Below are 21487 nucleotides of genomic sequence, written 5' to 3'. Positions count from 1 at the left end.
GTCATGGGGGAGCAGCTCTCAGACTTTACCTCACCTGGGAAGCAAGCCCTTGGATTCCCAGTTGGCTGAGAGTCTTCTCATCCCACACTCCATCACCCCTCATCTCCGGGGCTCGGTGGCTGGATTGCTTCCTATGGACCCTCTGCCCTCCTCCAGCATGGGGAGACTCCAGCAGGCCCAGGTGGGGAGATGCCCACCCTTCAGGCATTCTTTGCAATTTGTGGCATTACTGTTGGCTTCTGCTGTCGCAAACCTTTTCTTTCCATGGACTCTCTCTTTAGGGAGTTTCCAAAATGTATTTTGAGAGATTTAGAGCTGAGAATCTTTTCCTTCTCTCCCTGCTCTTCATCCTCTGTACCTCCTCCACCTCCTCCTCCATTTTCTTTGTTTTCTATTTTTTTTTTTTTTTTTTTTTTGCGGTATGCGGGCCTCTCACTGCTGTGGCCTCTCTCGTTGCGGCTCCGGACGCGCAGGCTCAGTGGCCATGGCTCACGGGCCCAGCCGCTCCACGGCATGTGGGATCCTCCCGGACCGGGGCACGAACCTGTGTCCCCTGCATCAGCAGGCGGACTCTCAACCACTGCGCCACCAGGGAAGCTCTGTTTTCTATTTTTATGCAAAAGGAATAATTGAGATTAAAACCCACAGCAGGTAATATAAAACAGCACAGGTATTTCTGTCGTTCCCTTGATAGTTTGGCAAAATCTTGAGGGTGGAGCAGAAAGAGAAGATGGACCCCTGGGAAGGAGAAGGGGGACATTTCACTTTTGTCCATTTATTTTAAAACAAGCTTTTAGACCTCATGACTACTTTCATGGACCAGCAAATCTACCGTCATTGCTTTTTAGAGACTAGCATCTCAGAAGGAAAAGTCACTAATTTTGAATCATCCAATTTCTTAGGTCACTAGAGAGTTTCCGAATATTCCACAAGCTGGGGACTTTCAAGCACTCACTAATTCAAGATGCTTCTTGTAAAGTATTAAGTTCTCTTGTAAAGGACTATTCTTTTACTTATTGTTGTTTTTCAAAAATGGAAATATTTTTATAGTTTTTTTTCTTGTAGTGTTCACTTGTGAACAGTGATCACTGTTGAAATTCAAACAATACAGCAGTAAAAGTCTCCTTACCATCCCATGAAAATAACCATTGCAGTAATCTAATTTATATTTCTTTTCTTTGTTATGCCTTTTATATTTAACATCAATGAATAACATATTTTCTGAACTCTGTTTTTTTTGTTTTTGGCCGTGAGGTGCTGTATGCAGGATCTTAGTTCCCGGCCAGGGATCAAACCTGTGCCCCCTGCAGTGGAAGCAAGGAGTCTTTAACCACTGGACTGCCAGGGAAGTCCCTGTTTTGTTTCGGTTTATTTATTTATTTAATTTATTTAGTTTTGGCTGCATTGGGTCTTTGTTGCTGCTCGTGGGCTTTCTCTAGTTGCGGTGAGTAGGGGCTACTCTTCACTGCAGTGCATGAGCTTCTCATTGCGGTGGCTTCTCTTGTTGCAGAGCACGGGCTCTAGGCCCACGGGCTTCAGTAGTTGTGGCTCATGGGCTCAGTGGTTGTGGCTCGCAGGCTCTAGAGCGCAGGCTTAGTAGTTGTGGTGCACGGGCTTAGTTGCTCTGTGGCATGTGGGATCTTCTCGGACCAGGGCTTGAACCCATGTCCCCTGCATTAGCAGGTGGATTCTTAACCACTGAGCCACCAGGGAAGCCCTGTTTTGTTTTTAAAATTAATAATACATTGTTCTTTGACTATTATATATATCTCAAATATTTTCATCTGAAGTTTACCATTTTCTTTTTGGTGTCTATTCTTTTCCAGACATTTTTGTTTCTTACCTCGTCAAACATGTCAGTATTTTTTTATTATGATCTTGGACCTTAGTGGCATGTTGTGCAAGGCTTCCTTTTCTATCTCCATATAAAAATATTGCCTTATTTTTTTTTCTGTTTCTTTTGCTTATTGTTTAAATCTTTAATCCACCTGGAATTCGTTTTTTTGTCTCTTGAAAGGTAGGAATTTGTGTTTTCCCAAATGTACAGCCAGTTGTTTTGTACCACTTACTGACTACTTTCCCCACTAGTTTTTCTTTGTTTTGTTTTGTCTTTTTTAAATTTATTTGGAGGCACCGGGTCTTAGCTGCAGCACGCGGGATCTTTAGTTGTGGCATGCATGCAGGATCTAGTTCCCTGATGAGGGATCTAACTTGGGCCCCCTACTTTGGGAACTTGGAGTCTTTACCACTGGACCACCAGGGAAGTCCCTCCTCATTAGGTTGAAATGCCACTTTTACCACAGACTAAATTCCCACATGTACATTGTTAATTAGATTTTAGAGTTGATGTATAGGTCTATTTCTGTGCTGATATCACAGTGATTCAATAACGGATTCAATAAAGCAAATTTATTTATTAAATTTAACAAATCGGAGAGAATTAATATATTTGCAATATTGAGTCTTTTCAGCCAGGAACATCGGTTGACTTTCTATTTGTTCTATGTTATATCTTCCTATAAAAGCTCTGTAAGTTTCTTCATAAAGGCTTGACAAATTTTTAAATGTTTATTCTGGGGTACTTTGGGTGCTCTTGTTAGTGGAATTTGTTTTCCATTATGTTTTCAAACTAGCTGTTTCTGGCGTGTGGAAAATCTGTTGGCTGCATTTAATTTATTTGCATGTAGCTCCTGCTCCATCATATTGTAAACTCCTTAAGGCAAGGGCCCTCCGTAATGCTTTGCTCAATATGAACATGACGTAGGATACTATTGTTGACCGTCATATTAGGCTTTTCCATTATACTCAGTGACCAAGTGGAGGGGAACCTCAGGTAGCAGTGATATTTGTGAAAACTGGATCATGCTCGAGACAGTGGGGAGAGATTGAAGGGACCTTGGAGTCAAGCAGACCTGGACTTGAATGCTGACTTTGCCACGTTCTGGTTGTATAATCTTGGCATCTCCGAACCTCAGTTTCTTCCTTAGGCTCATCTCTGAACCTAATTCACAAAATGAGCTAACATATAAAGCATTTTGTGACTGGCCGCCAGCAGATGTTCCATGATGGATGGTTGTTATGATCATTATGAGTCCATATTGTCATGTAACCAAATCTATCCAATAAGAGGCACATTTAAGAAGGCATGGTCTGGTATATTGAACTGATTCTTATTTATTTACCTACCTATTTATTTATTTTTAAATTTTTTGGGGGGGATTTTTTTTTTTTGTTCAAACAAAGTCACAAAAATTATAATCATCCTCATCAGTTCACTCAGTCCCATGTAATTAATTTTTTTTCATCCTGATCGTTTGTTAGCACTTTTATGAGTTTATCAGTTTTCCATTAGAGTTCTGAAAATGCTTATTCATTCAGTTCAGCAGTATAGTCAGTTATCAGAAACCTGTACTTGTTGAGTCTTTTCCATCAATTCCTTGAAGATGAAACCCTTTTATAGGAACATATTTGCAGAAGCATCAGAGTACACCCAGAACTGTCTGTAAATGACAAAAGACTTTAAAATGATCACGGTTAAAGATTTGATGAAAGTTCATAATAATGCAATTGACAAGGAAATTTAGTTATTTCTGAGATATACATTTTAAAGTAATAACTAGAATTATGACTTATAACATTATACCAGAACATATAAGATTTTTAGAAATTTCATGTAATGTCTGAAACATTTATATTAACATATTTCCATACAAATAACCCAAAGAAAGTTTAGTATTAGTTGTTGTTTGTTTTTCTATGCTGCAGGTTCTTATTAGTCATCAATTTTATACACATCAGTGTATACATGTCAATCCCAATCGCCCAATTCAGCACACCACCATCCCCACCCCACCACAGTTTTCCCCCCTTGGTGTCCATACGTCTGTTCTCTGCATCTGTGTCTCAACTTCTGCTCTGCAAGCTGGCTCATCTGTACCATTTTTCTAGGTTCCACATACATGCGTTAATATACGGTGTTTGTTTTTCTCTTTCTGACTTACTTTACTCTGTATGATAGTCTCTAGATCTGTCCATGTCTCAACAAATGACTCAATTTCGTTCCTTTTTATGGCTGAGTAATATTCCATTGTATATATGTACCACATCTTCTTTATCCATTCGTCTGTCAATGGGCATTTAGGTTGCTTCCATGACCTGGCTATTGTAAATAGTACTGCAATGAACATTGGGGTGCATGTGTCTTTTTGAATTATGGTTTTCTCTGAGTATATGCCCAGTAGTGGGATTTCTGGATCATATGGTAAATCTATTTTTAGTTTTTTAAGGAACCTCCATACTGTTCTCCATAGAGGCTGTATCAATTTACATTTCCACCAACAGTGCAAGAGGGTTCCCTTTTCTCCACACCCTCTCCAGCATTTGTTGTTTGTAGATTTTCTGATGATGCCTATTCTAACTGGTGTGAGGTGATACCTCATTGTAGTTTTAATTTGCATTTCTCTAATAATTAGTGATGTTGAGCAGCTTTTCATGTGCCTCTTGGCCATCTGTATATCTTCTTTGGAGAAATGTCTATTTAGGTCTTCTGCCCATTTTTGGATTGGGTTTTTTGTTTCTTTAATATTGAGCTGCATGAGCTGTTTATATATTTTGGAGATTAATCCTTTGTCCGTTCATTCATTTGCAAATATTTTCTCCCATTCTGAGAGTTGTCTTTTCGTCTTGTTTATGGTTGCCTTTGCTGTGCAAAAGCTTTGAAGTTTCATTAGGTCCCATTTTGTTATTTCTGTTTTTATTTCCATTACTCTAGGAGATGGATCAAAAAAGATCTTGCTGTGATTTATGTCAAAGAGGGTTCTTCCTATGTTTTCCTCCAAGAGTTTTATAGTGTCCGGTCTTAAATTTAGGTCTCGAATCCATTTTGAGTTTATTTTTGTATATGGTGTTAGGGAGTGTTCTAATTTCATTCTTTTACATGTAGCTGTCCAGTTTCCCCAGCACCACTTACTGAAGAGACTGTCTTTTCTCCATTGAATATCTTTTTTATTTTTTTAATACAATTATCCATTTTATTTATAGGCATTTACTTATTAAGGAAAGATACTAAAGAGCACTAGACCAACTGTGAAATCACTTAGAGAGTTCTATGAGAGCAGAAACCATATGGACTATTTCCATTTCATCCTACCACCACTATACGCCCCCCCACCTCAGGACCTGTGACTTAAAGATTTTTTTTTCGCACACAGAGGTTATTCTAAACATAGTGATTGCAGACTGCAACAACAAGGCTGTAACTCTAGACTCTTACTCCATGAATACATTGTGGCTTTTTGTTCTTAAGATATATTTCCAAGATGAAATGGCCTAAATTGCTTATATATTATAATTAAACCCAACAATCACTTTGCATTGAGAAAGCTAAGTAATTTTCTATTAAACAGTAAATAGGCTTAAAATGACCTTTGGGATTGGAAGGGCTCAAACTGATAAAATGGAAAGTTACAGCCTATCTTAGTTTCCCATAATCTCTTAGTGTTATTCAAAAGCAATGCTTAAGTATACATAGTAAGGGAAATAAACAATTATAGAGAAAGAAGAGAAAAAAATGAGGGTGGTTAAAAATTAGCCTACATTAAAAGAATTTTAATATCCTGCATTTCATGCATCTGTAATGAAACCACAATTTTGTAGGTGTTTCATTCTTTTAAGATGAAAAGGTTTTTAATATGTATTTGGACAAAGAATGATATCTATATCTATATATCTATATTTATATATAGATATATATGCTGGTTTTTAAATGGGAAGATAAGCTATATTGACATAGTGAAGAATGTGCCACTTTGGGCAAAACAGAAGGGCTGAATAGAAAAAGCATTTAAATTTAAATCAGTAAACTACACTTCTGGTTCTAACACAAACTTTGCAATCCTAAACAGATCAACCTAACTCTTTGTAGGTCCTTTTCTTCTCTTGTGTTTCCCATTTAGAGAAGTTCCTTTAGCATTTGTTGTAGAGCTGGTTTGGTGGTGCTGAATTCTCTTAGCTTTTGCTTGTCTGTAAAGCTTTTGATTTCTCCATTGAATCTGAATGAGATCCTTGCCAGGTAGAGTAATCTTGATTCTTCCCTTTCATCACTTTAAGTATATCATGCCACTCCCTTCTGGCTTGTAGAGTTTCTGCTGAGAAATCAACTTTTAACATTATGGGAGTTCCCTTGTATGTTGTTTGTTGTTTTTCCCTTGCTGCTTTCAATAAATTTTCTGTCTTTAATTTTTGCCAATTTGATTACTATGTGTCTTGGCATTTTTCTCCTTGGGTTTATCCTGTATGGGACTCTCTGTGCTTCCTGGACTTGGGTGGCTATTTCCTTTCCCATGTTAGGGAAGTTTTCGACTATAATCTCTTCAAATATTTTCTTGGGTCCTTTCTCTCTCTCTTCTCCTTCTGGGACCCCTATAATGCGAATGTTGTTGCGTTTAATGTTGTCCCAGAGGTCTCTTAGGCTGTCTTCATTTCTTTTCATTCTTTTTTCTTTAGTCTGCTCCACAGCCGTGAATTCCACCATTCTGTCTTCCAGGTCACATATCCATTCTTCTGCCGCAGTTATTCTGGTATTGATTCCTTCTAGTGTATTTTTCATTTCAGTTTTGTTGGTCTCTGTTTGTTCTTTAATTCTTCTAGGTGTTTTTTCTTTAATTCTTCTAGGTCTTTGTTAAACATTTCTTGCATCTTCTTGATCTTTGCCTCCATTCTTTTTCCGAGGTCCTGGATCATCTTCACTATCATTATTCTGACTTATTTTTCTGGAAGGTTGCCTATCTCCACTTCATTTAGTTGTTTTTCTGGGGTTTTATCTTGTTCCTTCATCTGGTACATAGCCCTCTGCCTTTTCATCTTGTCTATCTTTCTGTGAAAGTGGTTTTTGTTCCACGGGGTGCAGGATTATAGTTCTTCTTGCTTCTGCTCTCTTCCCTCTGGTGGATGAGGCTATCTAAGAGGCTTGATGGGAGGGACTGGTGGTGGGTAGAGCTGACTGTTGCTCTGGTGGGCAGAGCTCAGTTAAACTTTAATCCACTTGACTGTTGATGGGTGGGGCTGGGTTCCCTCCCTGTTGGTTGTTTGGCCTGAGGCAACCCAACACTGGAGCCTACCTGGGCTCTTTGGTGGGGCTAATGACAGACTCTGGGAGGACTCACGCCAAGGTGTACTTCCCAGATCTTCTTCTGCCAGTGTCCTTGCCCCCATGGTGAACCACAGCCACCCCCCTTCTCTGCAGGAGACCTTCCAACACTAGCAGGTAGGTCTGGTTCAGTCTCCCCTGGGGTCGCTGCTCCTTCCCCTGGGTCCCAATGCACACACTACTTTGTGTGTGCCCTCCAAGAGTGGAGTCTCTGTTTCCCCCAGTCCTGTCGAAGTCCTGCAATCAATTCCAACTAGGCTTTAAGGTCTGATTCTCTAGGAATTCCTCCTCCCATTGCCATACTCCCAGGTTGGGAAGCCTGACGTGGGGCTCAGAACCTTCACTCCAGTGGGTGGACTTCTGTGGTGTAAGTGTTCTCCAGTCTGTGAGTCACCCACCCAGCAGTTATGGGATTTGATTTTACTGTGATTGCACCTCTCCTACCGTCTCATTGTGGCTTCTCCTTGGTCTTTGGGTGTGGGGTATCTTTTTTGGTGAGTTCCAGTGTCTTCCTGTCGATGATTGTCCAGCAGCTAGTTGTGATTCTGGTGTTCTCGCGAGAGGGAGTGAGAGCACATCCTTCTACTCCGCCATCTTGGTTCCTTCTCTCCCGAATTGATTCTTTATAGATTCAGTGAACATATTGGAATCATCCTTCAAGGCACATGTTACAGAAATTTTCTAAAATTCTTCCTTTTGAGAAATGTGCTGTATGTTGGTCTCCCCTCTCTAACTTGTAAGTTTCCTGAGAGTAGAGGCCGAGTATTATTAATTTTTAAATCTTTAGTGCCTCACAATTGTGGACACAATATAGGTGGGCTGCATTTCATAGTATGAAGTATAATAATTTATTTTATAGTTCCCTTTTTATCATCCCCCCCAGCTTTTTGTTGTTGCTGATACAAAAGAAGTTGAATTCTCATCTTTGCTAGGAAGTGTAGCTAAGTTTAAGAGAGGATATGAAGATGGCAAAGATGTCTGTAGGCCACCCAAATGTAACTTTTATGGGGCAGTTGGTTTTAAATCTAACTGCTGGTCAGGGCCAGCAGAGGGCGCACAGAGCACAGCTTTGAAGGAGAAAGCTGACTACAGCTGTGCTGGGGAAGAATTAAAAAAAGGCCACTCAGGGCATTTGCAGAAGAAGGAAATGAGAGCTAGGAAGAAGGCCGTTCCTCGTTTTCATTCTCATCTGCTATTGTAACTCATTCAGGTCCAGACAGGTCTGTTCTCTTTTCTTTGGCCCTTGCTCAGCAGGTTTTCACAACCCTTCCCTTTCTTCTACTCAATTACACAGGCAGACCCGCAAGTGCCGTCAGGTTCTCCAGGCTGGTTTCTCTTTTAGTCAGGTCGGTTACTTAGCTCAGATTTGGGGGATGGACATTGGTGAGGGTTCCAGAAAAACACTGACGAACCCAGAAGCCTCACTTCACCATCCCCACTGAATAAAGCCATTTGGGGGTACTTTCAGGGTAGAAATGAGGGCTGGAGTTGGGTTCTTCTCTGCATGAGGAACTGAAGAGGCAAATGAGAGCAGACAGGAAAGGTTATGGGGAGTGGGGACAAAATGCTTTATTGTCTCGCATAAGAAGGTCTGTGGCGGGTACAGAGCCACCCGTGACATGCTCCAACCACATACAAACTAACATAGGCCAGCGTTTCTCAACTTTTTCTGTGGAATGCTAGGATATTAATAGGTGTTATGTGGGAATAAAATCTGTGATCAAATAAGTGTGTGGAAACTCTGGGTTAAAAAAACTGAACCGGTTCCTCTACTGTGGGAGTCCTTAGATCCTTTGGTAGGCTAATTAATATGGTTTGTGAATCTCTGACAGAAAGGGATGTGATGTGAGATTTCCCAAACTTATGTGGACTGAACCTTTTTAACAAACAATATCTATGGGATGAGAATTCTATGAATTACCCTTGGAAAGTGCAGAAATAGACTTGTCTAGTGTTTAGGAAATTAGGCAGTTACTCCATGAAATACTTTAACAAGTAGCCATGAAGCTCTTTAAAAAGGACAGTGTTTTCTTCAAAAGACTCTTGTGGCTTCCCATTCCTATTGAGGGAGGTGTGCAGGGATGAGTGGAGTGCTGAAGGAAGGAATATCAGAATTTCAAGTGGGTTTTTTGAAATTTCTCATGTCCCTTACTACCCTTCCTCCTCAGATATTCTGATATCGTCCTCGCTACCTCATTCCCATATTTGAGGATCTCTTGAATTGTGTGCCATTGCTGGCACTGGGAGCGATTGCATCTCTCAAGTGCATTGGAAGAGAGAAAATGGTTGTGAACTGTTGTCCTACAAGTGGAGTCCAAAATTCTCTGCCTGTTGTTTAAGGTTTTCTGTTGGCTTCTTAAACCCCAGTATCTCCCTAAGTTTAACCTTCTTCTCCTTCCCACATTATTTACCACTATAGTCTGCTCACTGATCTGACATCATATTATGCTGATTCTGGGCTGGAAGCTCTTGGACATATAATCTTTCCCCACATTCTCCTAATTCCTCTTCCATCCTTCAAAATCCAGCTTGTGTTACTTCCTTCAGAGGGCTCCAGTTATCTACCAGCCTACACCACTTATTTTTTACAATATTGGTTTCAGCCATTAATTGCAGATAGCTAATTTTTTGTTAACAAATCTGTTGGGTTTAAAAATGTTTATAAAGTGACTGTTTGGATGTAGAGCACATTCCTCTGCAGAAATATTGTAACTGAGTCAAGGTGTATTTGAAATAGAAAGAGTAGAAAACAATCTCTAGTGATTAAACAAAACAGGGAATTAATAAGATTGAATTAGCTTACTCTCATTTATCTTAGTGCTGGTGTAAGGAAGAGCAGGTTTAATTAAAGGGCGATGAAGAGGTGTTGGAAATTAGTGGGTATTCTGCATGGGCCTTATGGGACAATTTCACAGAAGACTTAGGCTCTTCGTTATGTCTTCATTACTTCACAACTCCTAACTCTTCATTCCCATGATGCTGGGGTCTGGCTACTAGTGCTTTTGTATTTAGCTGTGGTTTGGATCACTTTTGGCTTAAAAAAGGTTATGGGAGAATGTCAGCAAAAATGGCAGAAAAAAGGACCTCCAAAGATTTTCCCCTCCTTAAGAGCAATGAAAAAACTGTCAAAAATATTCAGAATTACCTTTTTTAGAACTCTAGAAATTAACCAAAGGCTTGTAGTAACCCAGGAATTGTTTATTCAAGAAAAATGGCTGAATCTTGGTATGAACAGTGAGCTCTGTGGCATTTTAACTTGCCATAGTCCACCCCTCACCCACTTTCCAGCTATGTAATAGCCTTAAAAATTAACAGCCCACATTTCTGGGCAGCTTGGCAGCCACCAGAGAGGGCAAAATGTATATGGGACTTATTCAAAGCCTCATTCTTAGAGAATTGTTATTATCTGGTTTGTCTGGTGGTTCCCTGGGAGACTTCACTTATGAGGCTAGCTCAGGGCTCACTCAATGCTAAAAATCTTCTCCTCCCACAGGGGGCATTGTCAAGAACAATTAAAGGCAAAGAATTTAACTTTGCAGGTGTCTAAGATGGATAGCAGTTGGGGGAAATGGTAGACTAGCATTATGGTGAATGCACTGTTCATAGGGGCTTTGAAAAGCTCTGAAATATTCTTGGTAATTTAGAAGACCATGTACATGGAAGAGCTGTGAGCATGCTTAGAAAAGACCTGAGAAGGCCCTAAGCTCTCGTTCCTAATTGACCACACGGTTCTATGCAAGCAGGAAGTGAAGGCTAAGGTGGAGTTATAAACTGTTTTAAAGTTTTAAAGGCATGCTTCAGTATTGACACAGAGACACTCATAGCAAAATCTGGGAGACTGATTGGTTCCAGGGGTTTAAGGAAATTTCTGTCTAATCATTAGCTCACTAATGAGTTAACCAAGCAGAGACACTAACATGGCAAAGAATGTAGACTTTACAGAATTAGTTCAGGAAAGTCACTAAACAAATAGCAACAACTGTAACAAGTGGTAGCAACAACAAACAGTGTAGGTAGTGTGAGCAAAATAAGCCTCAATAAATTTAAAAGTATTGAAATAATTACAAAATATATTCTCTAATCACAATTCAATAAAATTAGAAACCAATTACAAAAGAAATTTTGCAAAACTCAAAATATGTGAAAATTAAATAACATACTCCTAAAATAACCAATGGGTCAAAGAAGAAATCACCAGAGATATTCCCTCATACTTTGACATGAATGAAAATGAAAACACAACATCCAAAATATAGGATGGAGCTGAAACAGTCTTTAGAGGGAAATTTATAGAAATAAAAATCCTAAATACAAATTCTATAAACAAATAAATACAGAAGGCATGTTCTCATGGTGATAGCAGAGGAGCAAGAACAAATAAACTCAATCAAGCTCTTTCCAAGGCTCTGCTTGTGTTACACCTACTAATACCCTGTTGGCCAAAATAAATTACATGCCTGAGCCAGAGTGAAGGAGAGGAGCACAACACACTCCCCACAGTGGAAGGGCCCTGGTGCTCTTCACTGTATTATGCTTCTCTGTAATGTTGCTTGTTTCCATGTCCCTGCTTTTGAAGTAGGCATAGAATTGTAAAAATGCAAGATAAAAGCAGTGAAAACCATGTTGCTTTCATTGTTCAAGATCTGTGGTTGTGAATTACTACTTAGTATGAGTTCAAATGTTAGAAAACTCCTTTAATCATGTATTCTAATCATTGGTGTCCATGGAGGAAAATATTTAACCTGTTGTTACACATTCTCTGATCAGCAGTGTCGGTTCTGTTCAGATGTCATCGTTTAAATGGGACTGGAAAATGATGCATTAATATGGCTTAATTTGAGATTGTCCATCTTAAAGTAGTGAGTTCTACTGGGGTTCTATTTATTAGCCCAGAATTAATAACCCTTCACTAACCTGTGAAGTTGGAGGATGGATTTGGAAAAAGGCTGAATATTGTATCATATAAACCGATTTTTGTATTGTCCACTTGGTGGTAGAGTTGATTTTAGAAAGCAGTGCGAAGAGTAATGAGCCAAGTAAAAGAGAAATAGAATCTCATAAATTTCTAGCCATGAGAAAAATGGAGCATACACTTTTAGTAGGTATTCTTCTAGGCAGCATCATTACTTTTATTAAAGTATAAAAGATAATGTAATCCAGGGTAGGTATGTTCATATAATAGTTTTCTTGTTTTGTTTTGTTTTTTTTTTTTGCTAAGGAGGTATGATAATTCCATTTCCCAACACATCAGATGAAGCAACTTGCTTACTGGTTAGAGTTCAGTGCTCAGAAATATAGATTTTAGAGACTGTCAATTTGGGTAATCCTAAACATCATTTAATCTTTATTATTATTTTTTTAATTTAGAAAATCCTTGTGTAAAGTAACACTCCTCATACAATATGGTCTAAGTCCTTCTTCCTTAAAGCATGGTTTCCATGCTTTAAGCAACACTTGGCAACACTGGCATCGCTTGGGAACTTGTTAAAAATGCAGAATCTTGGCCCTTACCCCAGATCTGCTGAATTAGACTGCAATTTAACAAAATCCTTAGGATTTTTGCATGCACTGTGAGTTGCACCATTCTCCATTGGTAAAATGCAAGCAGTGGATGATGAGGTACAAAAGGACGAGAAGTAGGGCAGGTATCAGAACTGGGATCATTTAACAGATATTCACAGATTTATCCTGAACCTTTAGTTGCTTATTTGAAACTATCCTGTAATGCCCATGCTCTGGCACTGGAGATTGTATACATGAAGGCATCCTGAGTTCTTTTAGATTGTAAAAGAAAGAAAATAGAGTTATGTCAGTCATTCACACACTTGTCAATCAATCACTAAAATACAAGAGATTCTGGAGACTGGTGTTCTATTCTGGTCCAGCCGGTAACTGATGGTATGACATTTGGCAGGACATTAATCTCTTAGTCTTTAGCTTCTTTATCTGAAAAATGGTTTGGTTTTAGGTGCAGTCAGGGTTGAGATGAAGCTGGTAAACCCAGGTAGCCCTGTACCCATCTTTATGGGGGCATCGGTTTAGAGTGGCAGGTGCTGATGCCCCATTGGTTGTTACATAATTTGACTACTGTCAGCTGATGATTTCAGGGGAACTAAGTGCCAGGGACTGTTAGGAACTAGTATTATCACTGTAGGTTCCAGAATATTTGCATGTCATAGACTCAGACACATGCAAATACAGACCCGAGGTGTAAGAAAGCTGAACCAAGTGGTGCAGGGAGTAGAAAGTACATGGGCTTTCATGTCAAACAGTCTTGGGTTTGTATCCTAGCTCTGCTGCATACTAGCTGTATGGGTCTAAAGTATATTACCTAAACTCACTTGGTATCAGTTTTGCTTTTTAGCTGAAAAATGGGATTAACATAATAATACATAGCTCAAAGTGGAATTAAGAAGATAATTTATGTAGAGAATCTGGCAAACAGTGGATGCTCTATCAATGTTAGTTTCCCTTCACTTATGTATCCATACTCAGACTACCTTATATATAGATCTTTTCTTCTGGAAACCTCTATAATGTGATATACTGAATGAACAGAGACACTATGTGTCTTAATAATTTAAAAAAAAAGATAGCTAACTTTTTTTTTAGTCGCACCACGTGGCATGTGGGATCTTAGTTCCCTGACCGGGGATCGAAACTGCATCCCCTGCATTGGAAGCTCAGAGTCTTAACTACTGGACTGCCAGGGAAGTCCCAAGATAGCTAACTTTTAAGGTAATTCTGATAATTCTAATTAGGGAGGGGGATGTTATACATCCATCTAGGGCTCTTGCTAAAATCAAAGATGACTTTTCATCTTTAGGCCAGTGATCTTTAAACATTTTTGCTTGTACTATACCCTCCCTAGGAATTTTGAAAACAAGTAAACAAACAAAAAACAAACAAAAACTGCCATGTACTCCACATACATTTTTAAGGTGACATCTAAAATTTTTCATCATAAACTTAAATAGTTGCAAAGGCTGTAATTTCTGGTGTACTATAAATATTACCATTAAAAACAAAACTGTTGTTTATCTTAGATTTAGAATAAAGTTTGTAAAATGTGTGCTGGGAAATTTCAATCTGCAAGGTGGACCACTCTGTATTTTTACAATTCTTATTAGTGATAAACAGCCTGGTGAGGAGTTGCTTTCACCAGTGTCTCATTCAGTGCCCTGGGTGCTTATTTATAAGCTTCATTTCAAGGAAGAGAAGGTGAAAAGTTACATGTTTATTTCTGACCGTTCAATATTGCATCTTTGAATAAAAGCAGGGATTGGCAGACTTTTTCTTAAAGGACCAGATAGTAAATAGTCATACGGTCTCTGTCACAAGTATTCAACTCCCCCTTGTAGTGGAAGAGCAACCATACACAGTACAGGAGTGGACAGGGCTGTGTTCCAATAAAATTACTTACCCTATTAGTTGTCACTCCCTATTCCCCGCCCCCCACCCCATTCCTAGGAAACTACATATTTACTTTCTATCTCTGTAGATTTGCCTAGGCTGGACTTTTGGAAGCTTATTTAAGAGCTCGTTATGGTGGGTTTTTTGTTTTTTTACAGTTTTATTTATTTATTTATTTGGCTGTGCCGGGTCTTAGTTGTGGCATGCGGGATCTTTTTCTTAGTTGCGGCATGCGGGCTCTTAGTTGCGGCTTGTGGGATCTAGTTCCCTGACCAGGGATCCAACCTGGGCCCCCTGCATTGGGAGCGCGGAGTCTTAACCACTGGACCACCAGGGAAGTCCCCGTTATGGTGATTCTGTATGAACCTAATTCTCTGTATTAAATTCCTTTCTGCTTAAAATGCCTTGAGCGGTTTCTGTTTCAAAGAGGAGCTTGTTTATCAATGTGTGATAATGGGTGTCAAATTGCTATGATATTTAGATTCAATTGTATACAATATTTACAGCATACCAAGAACTATATCTTTTGAAAGTATTTCTATTTATGATGAAAAAAATTTAGATGTTTCACTTAAAACACTATTCAAGATAAATAGCCTTCAAAACTCTTATAGGTGAGATGCAAGCAAAGGAGTCTGGCGTCCTGCTTTAGGCTGGGCATCATTATCTCTAGAATGTCCTTTGAAACTAAGAACCATGTTTTTTGGCTTCAATCTTTAAAAAAGTTTACTAACTTCTACAAATCATTTTTGTTTGATTCCTTCCATGACAAAGCAAAATGTATTTATTATTTAAAACTTTCAAAACACTACAGATGTGATGGTCCTACCTAGAACCACACTTTTAGAGGTAACTATACTTGCCAGATTTTTATCCTGAGATCTTTCTCTGACGCAGGAGCTATAGGAGAAAATTACTGGGTTCGTTAGATGACCTCTTGAGCTGCCTCCTAGCATCTAAGATTGAAATACAAATTTGGTGCCTTTCTCTGGGCTCTGAATTCCTAGCATAGTGCCCTACCTCTGGTACTTAATGAATCTTTGTTGATGTTGACCTCTATTTTAAATGATTCAAAACCTCTAAAACGGGCTTCCCTGGTGGCGCAGTGGTAGAGAGTCTGCCTGCTGATGCAGGGGACACGGGTTCGTGCCCCGGTCCGGGAAGATCCCGCATGCCGCGGAGCGGCTGGACCCGTGAGCCATGGCCGCTGAGCCTGCGCGTCCGGAGCCTGTGCTCCGCAACGGGAGAGGCCACAACAGCGAGAGGCCCCCGTACCGCAAAAAACAAAAACAAAAACAAAAAACCTCTAAAAGGAGCTAAAAAGTAGATCATCTAAGATGTGAGTCTGAAGTGCCCATCTTTCTGTGTAGTAAAGATCCTGTGCAAAGATAGTGCTTTGTTTTTTCTTTTTTTTTTTTGTAATTAAAGATGACATTCATTTTTTAAAAAAGTGGATAACTATCACACAGAAATAACACGTCTTTTGTTATTTAAGTCAAGTATTACCTTCTTGATCTTCCCAAAATGAAGTGATGCCTCATGCTATATCATTTCAGTAGAGATAATACTGATAATACTTGACATTTATAATTGTTTTATATTTAACAAGTACTTTGAGATGTATTTTATTTGAGCCTAGTGGCACAGACTTAGTAAGGATTATACCCATCTTAGAGATGGGGGCTAAGAGAGGTTCATTGACTTTCTCAAGGTCATGTAGTTAATTGTAGAGCTTGAACTAAAACATTTTGACTTTAGTGTTCTTTTCCCCACCTACACATTAAACATTGCCCAGAAATTGCCTTTGTTAAATGATAATTTGGGTAAGATGACTTTGGGGGGCAATTATAGGATGGCTAGCATATGCTTCTGCAAACTTTGCTTATTCTTGCACAACTTTCCCATCTTGGAAGCTGAGCGGCAGTTTAGCACCATTAATATAAATCAGTACATTAGGTGTGGCCTGATGAGGGTGCTCTTATTCAATGCATGGTTTGAAACCTGATGTTAAATTTCACTTGTAAGTTCACATATGGCTTAAATAAATGAGTGTGAGTGTGAGTATGTTTATCTTGGACCAAATAGTTCAGTTTCACTTTTTTTTTTATCTATACAAAGAGCTGGAATCTTGTCTTTTCCCCTTACTTTGAATATAACACAGTGTAGATTTAAAACAATAAGGAACATTCCAAAGATTGGATTGATTTAACTCTGACTCCTGAGGGAGAGTGTGGAGTGGGGAAAAGAGGCTGGATCGGTTCAGCACTGAGAAGATGGTCAGCAACTGGTGAAACATTTTTAAGGAGCCCTTTGACCCTCTTCCCTCAACTCAGACCTAGCAGTGCCCACATCACATAACTAGGGTTCCCTATGTATGTGCAGGCCCTCGGTGTTTGGATTAGCTTGCCTAAATTTTTGGCTAACACCAAAAGTTAAAAAATTTACATTTGTGTTTTTTGATTTACTGATGGAAAAATTAACCTGAGCTCAGCTTTTGTTTCTGAGCTACCCATTTATGGACAGACTTGGGTAATACCTTCCTGACTGGGCTGATTCCCTTCCCCACCTGTCACCATCACAAACACATGCACACACTCAGGTCTCTCTTGAGCAGGTGCTGTCCCATCCACCTAGGCCTGGGAGTCCCTAGACAGTATAGGAACGTCCCGTGACCTTCAGCCCAATAATCACTCTCCCTGGCTAGTCTGTGGATAGTTCCTTAATTTACTGAAATCCATTATACCACGGTACACTGAATTTCTTAAATAGTGTCAGACAGCAGTGCTTTGCCACTTCCTAGCCTGGAAACTCTGGGCAAGTGACTGAACCTCTTCAGAGTGGGGCTAATAATAGTACCTACCTTCAAGTGTAGTTGTGGGGATTTAAAGATTCTGTAGGAAAACCGACTAGCAAATACTCAGTATTATTAACCGTCCTTGGTTGTAGGTCCCAACCTTAGGGAGTAGGGTTTTTTTGGGGGGAGGTGGGTACAGGACTAATAATAATTTTAGGAACAATAAGTTGCAATAGGGACCAAAGAATAATTTCTATAAACCCACAAGCAGAAAGTAATAATAGGACCTTAAGGGGGAAAGAGATTCAGGTTCCACAAAGGAAATTAACGGTCATTTTGGGAGATAGCATCCTGAGTCTGAGTGGCAGTAAAGGAGGCTCAGGTTAGAATTGGAGGTCCCAGTGACTCCCTCCCTAGGCAGTCTACCAGGAAGGATGACTCAGTGTTAAGCATCTCCAGGTCGAGGGCTGGAGCAGCTCAAGTTCAGCTCAGTGCATGCATTATACCCAGGAAGACAGAGGTAAGAAAAGTGTACAGATGGGCACCTGAAATGATGAAATCCAGCAGCGTTTCACTGCACATCTACCCTTTTTTTCCTCAGCGTTTTACTCTTTCAAAATTTATTTCTATACAGTTGAAAAAATGTATGTGTCTAGGAGTTTTTAGTCAAGAAAGTGTTTGTTTGAAGATCTCAAGTATTTTTGGTTTGGTGTGCTTTTTATATGGCAATAGATTATTGAATTCTTAGAGCATTTGAAGTGGTATGTTTGATATGATATGATTTTTTTAATGCTGAGGGAAAAGACTCTCCCTATATGGATAAAACCTTCTGGTGATGTTCTCTTTCTTATCATCATTTAAATTCGTGTTTTAAACTTATCCTCATCTTCCTTCTCTGTTTTCAGCTTCCTAAATGCTGCAGAAAATGGATAAAATAGAATGGATGTGAACAAGACTTCCCTGAGAGAGGAGCCTCTATTAGAGAGATAGGAGGCCTAGTGGACTCAAGAAAAGATACCAAATAGTAGTGTGTATTTCTGTGTGTGTTTGGGAGATGGGCTGAGGATAGTTAGGTAAAGGGAAGAATGTGATCAACTTGGAAGAATTAAACCTCAACCATCTATCTATTTAATTAATTAGTTTATTTTTTGGCTGGGCCGCGTGGCTTGCGGGATCTTAGTTCCCAGACCAGGGACTGAACCTGTGCCCCCTGCAGTGAAAGCACAGAGTCCTAACCACTGGACCACCAGGGAATTCCCTATCTATTTTATTTTATTTTTTTAAATAAAATTTATTTATTTATTTATTTTTGGCTGCATTGGGTCTTCATTGCTGCATACGGGCTTTCTCTAATTGCGGAGAGTGGGGGCTCCTCTTCATTGTGGTGCATGGGCTTCTCACTGCGGTGTCTTCTCTTGTGGAGCATGGGCTCTAGGTGCGCAGGTTTCAGTAGTTGTGGCATGCGGGCTCAGTAGTTGTGGGGCACAGGCTTGGTTGCTCCACGGCATGTGGGATCTTCCCGGACCAGGGCTTGAACCCGCATCCCCTGCATTGGCAGGCGGATTCTTAACCACTGCGCCACCAGGGAAGCCCTCCCTACCTATTTTAAATGACATTCTTGATTCCAAAATCTTAATGAAGTAGAGTGTAAAATCACTGATTGGAGATGTAGCAGTCAGGCTAGGCTAACTAGCTGAAAATCTCAGTGGAACAGAAAAAACTGAAAATCTCAGTGGCTTAACACAACAAAGGTTTATTTCTCTTTTTTGTCATAGTCTGATGTAGATTGGGTGGCTCCCCTGCTTGACTCTCCTCCAAGTGGTGACTCAGGGATTCAAGTTCCTTTTATCTTGCAATTCTGCTATCTTATAGTACTTTGTTTCCAGCTGCATGGACAAGACAGAGAGAGGGTATGGATGAGGTACACCCTTCTTGGATTAGAAGTGACACATCAGGGGGCTTCCCTGGTGGTGCAGTGGTTAAGAATCTGCCTGCCAATGCAGGGGACACGGGTTCGAGCCCTGGTCCGGGAAGATCCCACATGCCATGGAGCAACTAAGCCTGTGTGCCACAACTACTGAGCCTGCGTACTACAACTGCTGAAGCCTGTGTGCCTAGAGCCTGTGCTCTGCAACAAGACAAGCCACCACAATGAGAAGCCCGCACACTGTAATGAAGAGTAGCCCCCACTTGCCGCAACTAGAGAAAGCCCGCGCACAGCAATGAAGACCCAATGCAGCCAAAAAGAAATAAAATAAATAAATTTATATAAAAATAAGTGACACATCACTTTAACTCACATTCTGTTGTTAAGAATTAGTGACATGATACCAGTAGGCTTCATGGTAGCTGGGAAATGGTGAGGAGCACATGGAGTTTTGGGGGGCATTAGCAATCTTGCCATAGACATATTGCCTCCATTATGTTATTCTGTGTCCTTTATCTTCTCGTGATAAATTTCTCATACAATTAGTATCAGGAAAAATTTTCCTTTTCTAAAGAGTGTGCTTTACCTCCTAGAGTAAAGAAAAAGAAACCAAAAATAAACAAATGGGACCTAATTAAACTTAAAAGCTTCTGCAAAGGAAAGAAGCAAAGGAAACCGTAAACAAAATGAAGACAACCCACAGAATGGGAGACAATATTTGCAAGTGAAGTGACCAACAAGGGATTAATCTCCAAAATATACAAACAGTTAATGCAGCTCTATGTCAAAAAAAAAAAAAAACAAACGAAACAAAACCAAAACAACCCAATCAGAAAATGGGCAGAAGATCTAAGTAGACATTGCTCCAAATAAAACATACAGATGGCCAAAAAGCACATGAAAAGATGCTCAACATCACTAATTATCAGAGAAATGCAAATTAAATCTACAATGAGGTATCACCTACACCAGTCAGAATGGACATCATCAAAAAGTCTGCAAACAATAAATGCTGGAGAAAGTGTAGAGAAAAGGGAACCTTCCTACACTGTTGGTGGGAATGTAAATTGGTACAGCCACTCTGGAGAACAGTATGGAGGTTCCTTAAAAAACTAAAATAGAAATACCGTATGATCCAGCAATTCCACTCCTGGGCATAAATCCGGAGAAAACCATAATCTGAAAGGATACATGCACCCCAGTGTTCACTGCAGCACTGTTTACAATAGCCAAGATATTGAAGCAACCTAAATGTCCATCAACAGAGGAATGGATAAAGAAGATGTGGTACATATATACAATAGAATATTATTCAGCCATAAGAAAGAACAAAATAATGCCATTTGCAGCAACATGGGTGGACCTGGAGATGATCATACTAAGTGAAGTAAGTCAGACAGAGAAAGACAAATATCATATGATATCACTTATATGTGGAATCTAAAAAAATGGTACAAATGAACTTATTTACAAAACAGAAATAGAGTCACAGATGTAGAAAACAAACTTGCGGTTACCAGGGGAAAGAGAGCAGAGGGATAAATTGGGAGATTGGAATTGACATATACACACTACTATATATAAAATAGTTAACAAATAAAGACCTATTGTATAGCACAGGGAACTCTTCTCAATACTCTGTAATGACCTATATGGTAAAAGAATCTAAAAAAGAGTGCATATATGTATATGTATAACTGATTCACTTTGCTGTACAGCAGAAACTAACACAGCATTGTAAATCAACAGTACTCCAATAAATATTTTTTTTAAATAGTGTGCTTTTTCTTTTTCTTTCTTTTTTTTTATAGTTAGGAACTTTAAATTTAATGCTAATGTCTACCTGATCTCAGATTTTTGGTAGCATCCTCTATCCTATTCCTCTACTGGGTTTCTGAAATCATTTTAGGATGGTTTAAGCAATAAGGGCTTTATTATCTGACATGACAAGCCTGGCATTTCAAGGACTGGTTAATTCAATGTTACAGCAATGTCGTAGAGGACCATGTATGCTTTATTTTTCTCAGTGTTTGGCAGTGTCTCCCCTCCTTGTCATGAATAGCTTAGTAGTTCCAGATGTCACATGTCATGGTAGACCTTGGTCAGGCATGTGCCTTGTGTTGCAGGAGACAAATGATGCTCACAGATTGGCCATCATGACTTGATTGCAATATAGTGCCACTAGGCATGCATCATGCCTAGTCAT

General features: G+C 39.5%; 1 long non-coding RNA gene across 1 annotated transcript in view; it reads left to right on the top strand.

Annotated features, from left to right (window-relative positions):
• The window catches only part of LOC109549586 (uncharacterized), a 49989-nt gene extending 28930 nt beyond the window's left edge, over positions 1-21059 (top strand). Inside the window, exon 5 of the long non-coding RNA XR_012332091.1 lies at positions 18260-21059. This is a non-coding gene — a long non-coding RNA (uncharacterized lncRNA). The remainder of the gene's footprint in view (positions 1-18259) is intronic.
• Positions 21060-21487: the final 428 nt, after the last annotated feature.

This window comes from Tursiops truncatus, chromosome 5, assembly GCF_011762595.2.
Source record: "Tursiops truncatus isolate mTurTru1 chromosome 5, mTurTru1.mat.Y, whole genome shotgun sequence".
Taxonomy (NCBI): Eukaryota; Metazoa; Chordata; class Mammalia; order Artiodactyla; family Delphinidae; genus Tursiops; species Tursiops truncatus.
This window is presented reverse-complemented; position numbering and strand designations above follow the sequence as displayed.